This window comes from Balaenoptera physalus (assembly GCF_965194825.1).
Source record: "Balaenoptera physalus genome assembly, chromosome: 9".
Taxonomy (NCBI): Eukaryota; Metazoa; Chordata; class Mammalia; order Artiodactyla; family Balaenopteridae; genus Balaenoptera; species Balaenoptera physalus.
The window spans coordinates 48,444,221-48,458,281 of record NC_138888.1 but is presented as its reverse complement, the minus strand read 5'-3'; the positions used below and the strand labels follow the sequence as shown (position 1 = coordinate 48,458,281).

Sequence of the window (14,061 nt, the reverse complement as noted above, 5' to 3'; positions counted from 1 at the left end):
ACTTTTCTACCTACCAAGGTGGCTTTCATTGGGTCTCATTACCCCTCAATTTGGTCATGTAGCATTCAACATCTTAAGAGGGCCTACTAGGTGCAGGCTCTAGGCTTAACACATGAAGGATTCAGACCTGACAAAGCTTACATTCCAACAGGAAACAGATATTAGATGGCTATTGTACAAATAACTATACAACAACAATGATAGCTTTGAAGAAGTGCATGGTGGGAGAGCAACCCCATCTAGATTGGGAGTCAAGGAAGACCTCTCTAGAAAGTAATATTGATTTGTTATTACTTACTCATAAAACTTTTTAAAAAAAGGTAACACAAATATACTGTCTCAAATATTATATCAATTCCAAGGTAAGATGGGGTATGAGAAAGAGAAGGCTCTGGACCAGACAGATACGACTAGAATCCTTGCTATTACTATGGTGCCTTGGGCAACTCATGGTAAGGGACATGGTCTCCTCACATTATTGTCGTAACGGTTAAGTGCGACACATATAAAAAACACTAAGTATGTAGTGGAAGTCCAATAAACTACAGACAATAATTAATAATTACAGAATGTATGCTGATTTATCTTTGAGCTTTGACATGTCAAAGCTAATTTTCCTTTCACAGTTCAACTGAAATGTTCAACTGAAAGAGAAAACCCAAAAATCTACCGGGGAAAAAAACACACTCTGACATCCGTGATTTTTCTTCACTTGGGTTGGCTAACAGGTATCATTTACTTAAACAATGGAAGCGCACCCCGTACTAGATTCTTCCTGGCAGATATATATATAAATACAGGCAAAAAGAATAGTTGGTATATCTGTACTCAACAGCCTTGTCCGAGCATTAGAACAAGATTCTGGAATTGGAGCTTTTGAATTAGAGCTTTTAAAATAGTGAACTCCCCTTGGGCGGTTAAGTGTTTTTCAGGTCATTAACTCCTTGTCTGAGAGGGTACAGGCAGAGCCCTTCAGGGAAGCCCAAACTCACGCAGCCCAAGAAGCATTTCCCACCCCCCACTTAGCTTCTTTTATTCTAACTTCCCTCAGTACTTACAAACACCCAACCCACATGACAGGGTCGGTCACATCCATTCCTCTGTTAAACATTCACTGCTGCCAGAGTAGTACCTGGAGGTACAGCTGATCAGGCTCTACCTGAAAGGAGCGCCCAGCCTGCAATGGGCCTTATTAAGTTTTCTTTAGACTGTGGCCAACAGTCACTTTTCTTTTTTGATTCAAGGCTCAAGTCAGAAAATGAAAAAAATATGTTTTGCATTTTTAAGTTAAAAAATGAAGACTTACTGGTCCTGGAAAAGAGACCACTTTCCTGATGAGAAAAGTGAGGCTCAGAAAGGAGAGCAGACTTGCCTAAGATCTTAGAGCATGTCAACAGCAGAGCTGAAGCAAGCATTTAATCCATTCCACTCGGGGCTCCCCACCCCACTTACCAAGCCCTCTGGTCTGCCCAGTCCTTGGAACACAAACAGACATGCCTCCTCCATGAGCTGGAGCTCCCCACCTAGTGGCTGTGGGATTCACGCTGGGCTGCACGAGGCCAGGCAAGCCCCGCAGCCTGGAACAGCACCAGGCACTTCCTGGGTACCCCCGCCCCCAGGGCATTCTGCTGTTCTGTGCTATACCACCCTGGGGTGGCTCCTGGCGCCCAGAGGCTCCTCCTGCTGGGGGCCTGGCCTGGCCCAAGAGGGCCACAGTACTCACCCCCATAGGGAAGTCTCTGTCGACCCCTGGCTTCCACGGCCAAAACCTAACCCATGGGGGTTCTACAAAGGCTCCCTTCTGCTGGCCCTGACTAGAGCCCTTTTATTTCCCAGTTCCCTTGGTTTGTATGAGCTGAAAAGGCCAGGACTGAGAGGAGATCGCTAGGGGGCTGCATGGGGTCAAAGGTGAGGGGTTGCTCGTAATTGGTGTCGAGTGATGTTTCAGATAGTATACTTCCTCAACTTAAAACAAAGGTGCACTGTCTGCAGACAGAATGGCTCCAGTTCAGGAGAAGAACCTCTCTCACCATAAATCCAAAATAAGAAGTAACAACCAGGTCATTCTAGGATGATGAGGTGGCAGTCCCTGACTGGCCAGGGAACCAGTGAAAAATTACACCCAAGGCGATGTGACTGGGCAATGGAGGCTGGGGCAGAAAGGGATCCTATGGGTGGCTGGTGAGACCTGTGTTAAGTCCAGCCTTTCCTGGGAACCCAAGGTGCCTGGGAGACAAGAGAAGCACAGGCAGAGAAGACTTGCCAGCATTCACAGAAAGAATGAAAACCCTGGTTCCTTCACACATCCCCTCCCTCCAGCAGCTTCTCTGGATGCCCAGCCCTCAGCCTGAGCTTCCAGAGCTCTTCTTGCACGGCTCTATCATATTGCGTAATAATTACCCGTGTATTATCCGTCACATTCATTTTTGTCTCAGCAGAGTCCAGCAAGGTGTCTAACACCCAGCGGGCAGCAACGTTAAGTGAAGGAAAGCATGACCCGTTACACAGTGACTGCAATTCGAAGGTACAACTAGGGCAGCAGTAAGCAGCAGCCGTCTGAGAGCAGAGGAAAACCCAACAATGAATGAACTGCAGGGAACCTCCCTTAACCAGAAGCCAGAGGGCTGCCCATCCCTCACCAGCCCCTGAAGGCTCAGCAGCCACGGGACAGCTGTTCTGTTCTATTTCTGGGCTGGGGAGACATCTCTTAGAGCTAAAACATATGTTCCCATAATTATCAAAATTGAGTGTTACAAATAAGGGAAGGGGGAAAGTAGCAGGTTCACCTAAGTGAGCTAAGACTTTCTATATCATATACCAGCTCCATCTCCAACTCAACCTCTCTCTTAGAAACCTATGGGCTCAGCGTCACAATTCCAAGTTCAAAGTGGACAAAATCCTGGGTCCCAGTGGAAAACCCTTTCTAATTTACAAGGCACGTGCTCTTAGTACAAAACTTGCCAACTTACTTTTTCCACGTCTAGATCAGCATCCTGCTTCTTCAAAAAACTGTAGAAGAAAAAAAAAAAAAAAAATAGACGTCAGAAGAGAACTGAGCACTCTTTGCCTGTAACCCACCCACAAAGCACCACCACAGAATTTTCATTTGCTGCAGACAATCAATTTGCCCACAATTTTTTTTCTTGTTCACACAATTGTTGTGAAGTCACAGTTGCCACAAACACCTGCCTGCAACTGCAAAGACCTGGCCCCGTACCACCAAAGGAAGCCAGCATGAGATCTTAACTTTTCAGAGCCAGGAAAAATAGGGATGGAGGTCTTGAGTGTGAACACACACACACACACACACACACACACACACACACACACACACACACCTTCTTCAGAGTGCCTACAAGTCATCCATAGCTGGGACACATTGAAAATGTGTCTCCAAGGTCTTGTTCAACTTACCTCTTGGCTTAAATCTCCCCTTAGTCCCCAGACCCTATCTGCTCCACTTCCTGTCTGACTGCGGGTGAGCCTCACTGCCAAAACAGCCTTCTTGGGATGGCCCTGTTTTCCCATCAGCTGGGGTTCCCCTCTCCAGGAGGCCTGCCAACCCACCAACCTGCACAACTTGTCCATGGAAATCTAGTCCCAAGATCACCTTAGAACCTTGTGCCAAGCCCCTGGCACAGCTGATGCTGACTCTGATGGCACCCGTGCCCACTTTACATGAATCTTTAAAGTGCCAGGAGCAGGATGGCAGACCTCCAGCTTGCTCATGCACTCTGCCTACAACCTGCCAATATTACAGTACCTCATTTATTATTTGTGATTTTAGCTGTTCGAACAAAGCTTCAGTTTTAATAAGGTGTCTAAACGGAACAATAACAATGGCTGAATGGAATTACGTTGACAGCAGTACGTTAGGGCAGAAAGTAAAAGGTTTGAGAAATCTGGAAGAAAAAAAGCAGAAACAATTTTTCCTATCTTAGTAGAGACTCAAACTTGTTTTCACTATGACTCTTAGCATCTTTCTTCCTGGTCAATGGTTTAAAATACTCCCGTCGTAAATTACCATCCCCATCAAAACCACCCCCCCTCCCTACACACAAAAGAGAATTTTTGCGCTGTTTGAAAGACTGAGTAATTAACAGTCACATCTTTGTTTCGTTTAATCAAAGATGACTCAGAATGAAGGGAAGAAAAAATGACCATGGGGAAGAGAATTAAAAACTCATATATTGTCTTCTGCAGAGGGGCATTCAAATCATGAACTCACTGCAGACACGCAAGAGGATCGGCACGGAGGCTGGAGGGAGAGGACGCCCTAAGGAGGTCGCCACAGCCCGTGCCTCAGCAACCCACAACCCCCATCTCCTCCTTGCTTCTGAGACATGCTGTCTTGTCCTACCAAACAGGCAATATATGCTTTTTCTTCTGGCTCACCCACTGGGGATCTAGACACTGTTGAGCTGTAAAAAAATAAAAATAAAAAGGGAATTCCCTCTGTCCAGAAATTTCAACTGGCCTCCCTATAACCAGCAAAGAGTAAGTCAGTACTACGAGAACTTTTCACCAAAGGGAACATCTATACAGTAGAAGTCTGACTTCCATTCTCGAACACTTTGAAAGAGGTTTAGGAAGGCTGTCATTCTGATTTATAAAATGGAATGTTCTAATATGCAAGGTGAAAGATTCCTTCATCTGCCACAGAAAGAGCAGTTGGAGAATCATTACCCTTTTCCAAGGTAGTGAGGAAACTCCGCCTCTCCCATGCACACAGCACAACTGCAGCCACACAGGATCCCCAGTTCAGCAACAGGCTCTGAAAGAATGAGCCTTCACTCCACGGTACCAAAAGGAAAACTGAAAACCTGCTTGTAGCTGCTGGCTCACTACTACACAAGGAATCTTATCCATACGTACATATATGCGGCATCATCCAATTTCTTTTTCAGGCTTACTAAACAGATGGAGCTAATTAACAAAGACAATACATATATGTACCATCCTGCAGCCAGAACCCAGAAGGATGTCACAGCGTTGACTTCAAAGACTCCCAGCAAGCACACACAGCCTGAGATATTTTTAGGTGCCAGCTCCATTGTTTCAAAGAGGATACGGATGGATGAAATAGAATTGCCTGAAAGTAAAATTCACGTGGCAACCCATTTGGAATGAAGAGTGGCATTAGTTTTTAAAACCAGTTCTATCTTTCTTAAATAAAGGCTGTTTAAGATTCTAACACTTAAGGCAAGATAGACACCTCCCTCCCCATATGTGTGTACGTGTATGTGTGTTTACAAATATAGATATGCATATGTATTTATACAGATATTTTAAATAGTTGACTATTTCGATATAAATGTATTCAATGGTGGGCTTGTGGGCATTAGGGCATGTTCCATGCTTTTATTCTTCCTGCTGAAGCAGTGCTGATGTTTTGTTTGAGAACATGACTGAAGTGACCCAGATTCCCCACTGGAAAAGGCAGATCCAGAAATGCTGCAAATGTGTGATCGACTGCAGGAATGGAAGCCGAAGGACGAGGCCTGGACCCAAAATGGACCACTCCCCACTCTTTCGATCAGCTCAAGTCCTCCCTCATTGGCGGAATACACAAAGATTTTTATTTTTAGAAAAAACTCTAAGAACAACACTGAGAAGCCCTCAACTTTGAGCTCCCTCTTGATAGAGCCATCCCCCTGCCCCCACTGATCTCCCATTCCCACCTACATAACTTGCGACGGCACAGTGCCGGCAGAGGAATAACCAGACCCGGCAAAGGGGCCCTGGCCACATGTTCGGAGAATGGCAAGAGGCTTGGCAGTGCACAGGGGTGGCTGAGGACGGTGGAAGGCTGGTGGGAGAAAGGTGGGACGCTAAGGCAGAGGCCAGGTGGTGAGAGACAGCATACGCCAGCTCAGAAGTCAGGCAGTGAGCGGCACACTTCTGCACCCATCAGTATATCCTCAACCCGCTTCTATCCCAGGAAAGGGCAGAAAAATAGATATAGCCCCCAGCATATTCCTGGCACTGGACTAAGCATCGTCATTCCAGTCTCACCCACTGTGCTGGTTAAGCAGAATCTTCTCCTAATTGGCCTTCAGGGCTCAGGACAGAATCACTTTCCTGCTCCTGTTTCCCTTTGGTCCCACTTCTCTGAAGAACTGGATTTCATCTCCGGTGTGTTCCTACAGCACTTCATGCAGTACCTGTTTCCCTGCCTCTCTTGCTCGAATGCCGTCTCATCTGTGGCCAGGATGGCACTGAGTACAGCGCCTGCCGCACCACAGGCACTTGGGCCGCCTCTGAGGATGGAGGGGTGAAGGGGTGAGGGGGCGGTGGCAGGGTGACTAATGAAGAACTGACCAACAGAAATGAAGGAAATGAAACCGCGCTGAATCAGGCTGACCCGCGGCCTCCTGCACGTACGAGCAGAGTGGGTACTGGGGAAGGGGTGTAGAAACCCAGGGTGCACCCACACACCCGCACACATACACACATAACCAGAAGATGACCTGTTCTTTAAATTTAGTCCTGTGTCTTTAGCTACAAATAAAGGACAAAGATCCAATCTGGAGATTCTGCTGTTATTTTTAATATTACCCAGTGTTTCCTTTCTACTTAGGAAAAAAACTGACTGGGAAACCGTTCAATACATTAGAATCACTATGATTCAATACATTACAATCATAATCACGTCTTGTATAAGGTGGAGATTTAAGGAAGGGCCATGATGAATCCAAGATTTAAATCATGGTTCAGGCTTCTGGTTGATTATTTTAAGAAATGGACGATTGAGAGAGAAATGAGGGATACTTTTCTCCTGCCACAGAGTCTCCTCTATTCCCAGTTCAACCCTTTTTACTACTTGCAAAAGACTTAAAATATTCATTGACCTGCCAAAAAACATCTGCACGTTACTAGACACGTCTCCACATATTCATGTCTGAATGGCTTCTTTCTGCTCCAACGATCACAGATCTAGTCAATCAAAACTCAAGTGAGAACTCAGAGCTGTACGTGGTGTAACGTCAGTGGCGACTGAGGATAAAATGGCCATTTGATAGCAGCTTCCATATCAAGCGTGTCAACAGGGACAGTGTTCCTTCGGTTATTCTTAACTTAGGATCCAAGGCACAAAAAAGACCAGGCAGGGCCAGACTCTGCCACAATTCCAAAGAAAGCTGAGACACATACAGAGTGCACACAGAAGCGCCTCAATGTTCTCTGGCGAAGTGGGGGGGGCTGCTGGCCCCCTGCCTGCAGCCCGGGAACAGGCCCACTCTCACAGTGGGCGCCCGGGGGCCTCCACAGCTGCACACAGACACGCAGGGCACCACGATCTGCTGTGCGCCCCACAGCTGGGGCAGGCCCCGGGACGGGACCCAGTTCAGACAAGGCCTTCCGTTGTGGCGTATTCCTCATGGCCCTGTTTCCCCAGGAAAAAATGTTTTTTCCTCTGGCCATTCATTCTGGCCCCAGACGAGCTCATTCTCCCGTGTCTTCCTGGACACGTGAACCTTCTAACAAGGTTCGAGATGGCAGCAAAGGTGTGAGATGGCAGCACCTGCCACTCTTCTCCCACCTTACCCACCCCTAGTAAGGGCACAAGGATAAGTGCACGTTCAGAATGGTGAGGGGCACAGGGCAGTGAAGAGCCTGGGAACAAGTCGATGCCACGCCCAAGGGCATCTTCAGCACCCTGACATCAAGGGGAGCCCGTAGGAATTCAAAGGAAAGGGGCTAGTCTGGGGGAGGACGGCAAAGGTGGCTGGAGAACACCCTTGAGTCTCCCACATAAGGAAGACATCATGGGCCTTGGCCAATGTCGGATACACTTTGTTCTACTACCTCATTCTTATTTCTTTTATAGAAATATTCATTCGCCTCACTGAAAATCTGCAAACTCTGGGACCCCTGTGATGACGGAGCTTTTACCTCTGGCCAGTGTTTCTGTGCCCATATAAATGTTAACCCTAGTGGAGCGCTGCCGTCCTGTCTGTCACAACTGACAGCACACATAACCTTCTGAGAGAAACAAACAGGAAGGCGAGGCGCCTCAAGTATGAACAACGTACCTAGTACAATTAGCTGCGGGGTCTATTGCAAGCAGTAAGGCACAAGCGTAGGCTCTACCACCCAACGATCCCTCTCACCACTAGGAATTACGCTCCAAAACACAGAATTTTGGTCCACAGCCAGGGAGGAAGCAGTTGGCTTGGAAACCAAGTTCTGTCCTAGCTCTGCTGTTTATTTGCTGTGCGATTGGGCAGAGGGAGAGGGTACAGCAACAGTCACATATTAAACAACCCACAGGGGCCGGGCAGGTAAAAGAAATGAATGGAGCAGGTGAGACGGGGCTGGGGTGAGCTGAAGTGCCCTGCCCCATCCCAAGAGGACAGCTGCAGCGTTGCCTGGGAGGGCTGTTATCATGAGGGAAGGCAGGCTCAGTTTTGCCAGACCTTCCAATTTTTTTGGTTTTTTTCAAGAGAAGCTGGAAATCTCAGTTTTTATACAAAAGTGCCCAATTTTTAAATGTTGGTTTAAATTTTTAAAATGCACCATGTGGTCCAACAAAACATAAATGAGGGTATATCGTACAGCCCATAGACTGGTTTGCTATGTTTGTAAGTCATAAGAGCTACACCTTGGTTTCTCTTTCTGTTAATAGGAAGTTGACTGCTATCTGCCCACCACTTGGGGTTTATTTAAGAGCACAGAAGAGGTTTTTATTATCATATAACAAAAAATCCAAGTACATTCAGATGCACGAAGCAGGGTAACCCAATCTCTTTATTTTTTTTTTTTAAAACCAGGGTTTACACAAATGCTCACACATGGGGCTTGATGTTTTGTAGAATTATTTGAAATGTATACTTCTACATGATAGCTTCTAAAAAAACAAAAGAGGTAAATTGTAATAGTCTTAGAGGATGAGGGGTGAGTAAGTGGAGCGAGTGGTGGGGTGAAAGCTTGCTTGGAATGGCTTTGATTTTTTTTAACAAATGCTATGTGGAGACCAGTAGTGGAGACAGTCCTCTCAAGAGGCTCTGCCATCAAGGGCAGCAGGGATGTGAGGTGGCTGCCACAGGAGAACGTGAGGTGAAGATAACATATTTTAAAAATGGATGAAATTACAAATGTGTGTACGTTGATGGAATGAACAACATGTTAAAGCAAACAGACAAGCAAGCAAAAAAAAAAAAAAAAAAAAAAATCCAAGTACTAACTAAAGGAACTGTGTCAGCAAAATACTAGACAGTGTTGGGTGCAGTAAAAATTTTATTAGTAAGAGTTAAAAAGCCAAGATCTAGTTATACAGGTTTTCCTAAACAAGAAGTCAGAAAAAAAAGAAAAAATCTTTACTACAACACACATTGTCCCACATTTTACACTGTGCCATTTCTGTATTTGTCCTTTTTAGCCTACTTCTAGCAGAGTCTCCCTCTTTGCTAAAATACATTAGTTGCCATGGAAACGATGTCATAGTGCGTAAAACCATTTACTGTCCTTGGAAAGGCATTCATGATAAAACTGAACGGCAGCATGTCTTAAAAAGAGACCCAACAGAAAGCAGTTGTGTAAGAACACAAGATCTCAAAATCGTGACTTCAAAGTATTCCTCCACCACCACTGTCACATGGCCCTGTTTCCCCCAAATCAACCAGAGAAGCACTTTTCCTTGTTACAGACACCAAGCATATGCAAAACAAAATCTCTAACCTAATGTTGGAGAAAACAATAGACTCACTAGAATTCACACTTGCCTCCCTGGGTGGAGGGAGGGGGCGGGAGGGGGATGGGAGACTGCAGAATCAGGATAGTTTGTAGGCATCATAACATCTCTGCTAACGGGGACGATTTAGTCCTGTGATACATTCTGCTGTCCAACTTTGTTATCAGAGGTAGAAATAATATTCAGGACACAGAGATTGAGACTTGCATTCCTTATCCCCAAAGATTAGCAAGACACTCCCTCTTTTTTCCTTTCATCAACTCAAATCATATTCACTCCTCTGAGAAAATACACTGAGCATCTCTCATGTACCACACTGGGGAAGAAAACAGACAGGCAAGGTACATGGCACCAGGAAGCTTAAAATCTAGCGGGGCCAGCTGGGCGGGTGGGAGCTTAAGAGGCTTCCTGGGCCATGTGAAGAGCTCGACTTTATTCCAACTCAAGAGGACGGCACTGAGGGGTGTTACCCAGCAATGTGGTCTCAGTGGATTTTTAAAAGCTTGCTCAGCTGTGGGACTGGAGCCAACAGTAGAGGAGGGCAGAGTGGTAGTGTTATCAGAGCAGCCTGGCCCAAAGAGGACGGTACAAAGCAGTCGGAGAAATGTGATCTCTAACTAGGGTGACCTTAGGCCATGGCTTGTCTGTGAAAGCGCTAGATTACACCCATTGTCCCAGCAGCCTGTCAGATGAAGCTTTTGTCCAGATGTTTCATTTTTTAAACCATGGACTGTTATTAAGAGTTGCATTAAAATGCACCAAGATTGGCTTTAGCCATGGTCTTGCCTACCAGTGATGAGACAACTGCACAGTGAAGAGAATTTTCTTCCTTACGTGTGATTAAGTCTCAATGACAATCCATCTCCTTTCCTGTCCTTTTCCAATCTTGGCTGCAGTAAATACCTCTCTTTCAAGGAAAACAGGCAGGATGCTCACCAATAAAATAAAGAGCACTTGGACACGAGCAGCTGGGGCAGCTAACTCCTCCCATTCTCAGTTGGTAGAGCCCCTGCCAGACACTGGATGTACTGACCAGCTGTGCTGACCCACTGCGGCCTGAGATGCACAAAACACTGGTCAGAAGGGTCCACAGGAAACAGAAAATTACAGGTTAGGTGTATGTGAAATATTTGCAGGAAATAGACCTTTTCAAGAATGGTGTGAATGCTCTCATTACAGTGTTTTTGTCATTTATCTATTGTTACTCTATTTTACTTTGCAATATCCTCTTCAGCAGCAATGGACTGAAAAAGAAAAAAATGCAAATTAAATGAAAAATTACTGAATTTTTGTTTTTTTAAGAAAGCTGATGATGTTAGCTCGCACAGAATGTTCATTGGTATTATTCACCATGGTAGCCTTAATGATATCATTCACTATATAAGTCCAATCTGCTAAAGAAGCATCAGTAAGTACTTCAAATGTTAACAGTTATTGTAACAAGACTGTGCCCAAGGATGACAATTTAACACAGGCAGCTATGGAGGGTTCACGGACATAGCACTCTAGGAAGCATGACTTTTCCTTTAGATCAAATGACTGCTATTCTATGTTGATTCCACTTATTTTTAAGTTCAGGTGTTTTTGTGCACATAGGAAAAGTGAAGTGACAGCTTTAATGTGTTGGTTTCATTAGCAGAAGAAAAAACCACACAAATGATTCCAGTTGTATGTTAGTATTAACAGGTGTTTTAAACAGAAGAATCAATTAATTTCAATTATGGTTTGATTTTTTTTTTTCCCCCATCTATTTCCTGGGATCAAAATGAAGCTGGTGGAAGTTCATTCTGTCACAGATGAAACATCTCATGCTAGTGTGACTGCTACTGTAATCTGTCAAAAGTTTAACATGAGATGAAATTATTTGTTTTTGCAGAATACAAGTACAAATTTTGTGATGCTATAAATAATTGTCCTTACTAAATCAAGAAATCTATGGAGCAGAAAGTGATTTGACATGGGTGTGGCATATGCATAATTCATAACTGCATTCAAACAAGTGGCTATATCCTACCAATTCAAAATAAACTATAAATGTAGAAATTGATAAATAGTTAGAAAAACTGGAACTCTGAAATTTTTGTGATAAAGTGCTTTGTGAATACAAAAAACACTTCAGCACGGTAGTACACGCCTTCTATTTGCCGCCTGTCATCATCAACTAGGTTTTAGAAATGTTTGAGAAATGACTCTCTAAGCCAACCTAAGTGTGCCATGATGGTATGTGGATGAATCCTGTGAAGTCTGGGTGTGTTCTGTTGCAACACAGTTGGAAATCTTTGCTCAAAGTAGTGAATGAAGTGCCAAAACACTTCAGCTTTTAAAAAGCATTTAACAAAGTACAGTTACTGAAAACAAGGCTTGAGGATAGGAAGATGTTAAAATTTATCCCAACAAAAGCAAAGGAAGCCACTAAACACATTAGATAATTCAGTGTCCAAGATTTAATTCTGAAACAGTATTACAGATATTTTGGAGTATCTCAACTTGTGGCAATATTTTGATGATGTTCCTGGTTTTAATTGGATACATTTATATTCTGTACCACAATGGAGTGAAATTATGAATGATCTATGATTTTGTGTCACCTAAATGTGATAAAGCATTCAAAAGGACCATAGGGGGACTTATTTTCATGAGTTTTGCCTTATAAAATTATTTATTGAAGATAAGAATCCTGAATGGGGGTAAAAGACTTGTGAAAATACCTGGGCTAAAACGTTCACACATTTCGGTGTGGAAAAAAAAGTTATTCTGAGAAAAGCCTCCATTTAGCAGAATTTGCTCTGAGCTTACGTGCATCTGTAGAAAGAGTTATTTTCTCAGTTAAAAATATTGTGATGTATACATAAATGCGAATTGAAGATAGTAATAGCTTCAAATATTAACTATAAAACACAACTTTGAAGGAAATTGCAGGCAACTCTATGAGAATTAAAAACAATTCATTCTTCATAAAATAACAGTGACATGAGTATTAAAGACATATGGCTGAAAAACTGGCTAAAGTGAGTGAATATGTACCAAGAATAATTATCGTCTTATGTTCTTTTTCTTGTTTAGATAACCAGTATAAAAAGATTGTTTTGCTCTAATGTATAGGGACATGTTTTTAAGTTTTAGGAATTTTATTTTTGAGAAGATTGTGAATAAAATTATTTCATAGGTCAAAAATATTATGAAAATGATATCAGTTAATAAATCAGCGGGGTTTTTAAGTTCTATAATTTAAATTATTTTAGTGACTCCTTTCAAAAAATGTTATGGTCCCCTATCCCTCGCTCTCTTGGCTCCCCCAACAGATGAGAGAAAATATGAGATGTATTTATGTTTTGAGAAGGTGTGTTCAAAGTGTCGCCGTAATTTTCTAGTAGGAAAATACAAAAAGCAGTATCTCAACAGGCAACTTTCCACCTGACTCCGCCCCACCAAACGTATGCTTTTTAAAGCAAGACGAAAGATTTCCCTTCCAAAATTACTAGGCATTTCAAGAAACAGCAGGTTTTAAAACAGCCTCTTAAATGCAACATCATCCACGTATGAATGTCGGAGATAAAATGTATTCAAAAAGAGCTAACTGGTTTTTTTCCCCCTCTCTCATTTGAGTGTTCTGGTAAGTACTTATGAATTATACTTGGAAATGAATCCCTTCATAAACTCATGCTTTATTTAGTACATGAGGATTGAATAAAAATGAAGTGCTTCTCCCCTTATAGTCAGTCAGAGACGGTAATTTCTAGTATTCACCCTGATACCTTTAAAATATGGAACTGAAGGATCACACCCCGTAAGAATTACCTTCTAGTCTCCAGCATCCCAGTTAAGTTCATTAGAGAAAGGCCTGGAATTCTAATACTTTCCATTGACCTGAGACTCCATGGCAACCGAGGTCCTTCCTTCCAGGACACTGGGAGGAAGTGCCGCCAACTAAACAATGGGAAGCCCAAGCTCCCCACTACACTGTGGAATATCTGGTGGACGACTCTGCTCCTTGAGAGGACAGATCTTCCCACTTCTTGCCCAAAATGAACCTAGTACAGGTAGGCTAAGCCACAATTTACCCAAAGGAAAAAGCATATTATAGGAATACAAGTAAGCAAATTTGCCACCATCACCGTCACCATCGTCCCCATCATCATCCTGTTAAAATACAGCTCAAATGCAACGTAGAAGGTTTGAAACGTACACTTCCTACTCAGCTGCATACATTTCTCCATAGTTGAATTCAACTTGATCATGACCACTGCATTTCTGCTGATGGTAGAAAAAACAATCTTGCTACTTCAAGATAACTTGCTCTTCAGATTTAAAATTTTCGTTGCTTCAGGGCAATTAGTCAAATTGAGCTCATCTCAGACTGCCTCTCAGGG

General features: G+C 43.5%; 1 protein-coding gene across 1 annotated transcript in view; it reads right to left on the bottom strand.

Annotated features, from left to right (window-relative positions):
* The window catches only part of FYN (FYN proto-oncogene, Src family tyrosine kinase), a 205,159-nt gene that overhangs the window by 176,311 nt on the left and 14,787 nt on the right, over window positions 1–14,061 (bottom strand). Inside the window, exon 2 of the mRNA XM_082475311.1 lies at window positions 2,970–3,009. The gene's annotated coding sequence lies outside the window, so the exon portion shown is untranslated. The remainder of the gene's footprint in view (window positions 1–2,969; window positions 3,010–14,061) is intronic.